At 44.1% G+C, this 306-nt stretch overlaps 1 protein-coding gene across 1 annotated transcript in view; it reads right to left on the bottom strand.

Moving 5' to 3' along the window:
- The window catches only part of C1QTNF8 (C1q and tumor necrosis factor related protein 8), a 9,161-nt gene that overhangs the window by 3,972 nt on the left and 4,883 nt on the right, over nt 1–306 (bottom strand). The gene's annotated exons all lie outside the window — the stretch shown is intronic.

Below are 306 nucleotides of genomic sequence, written 5' to 3'. Positions count from 1 at the left end.
GACTGGAGCTGATTTTGTGAAAAACCCAGGAAGAAAATTCCTCTTGTTTTCACCTGTTCCTAAGGAGGGATTGGAGCAGATTCTGGGAGAAATCCAGGGAAAAAAATGCCTCTGATGGGGAAAATAGAGGAATTTTTGCTGGCTTCTCATTGACTTGTTCCTAGGGAAAACTGGAACTGATACTGGGAGAAATCCAGGGAGAAAATGCCTTTTTTCCCCTGCATCTGAGGCATTTTTTCCCCTGGATTTCTCCCAGAATCAGCTCTAATCTTTCTCTAGGAACATGTCTGTGAGGAGCACGCGAAA

The sequence above is a fragment of the Corvus brachyrhynchos genome, unplaced genomic scaffold (genome assembly GCF_000691975.1).
Source record: "Corvus brachyrhynchos isolate BGI_N302 unplaced genomic scaffold, ASM69197v1 scaffold5, whole genome shotgun sequence".
NCBI classification, from domain to species: Eukaryota; Metazoa; Chordata; class Aves; order Passeriformes; family Corvidae; genus Corvus; species Corvus brachyrhynchos.
Note: the sequence above shows the minus strand (reverse complement) of the source record. Positions and strands in the feature narration are given on the sequence as shown.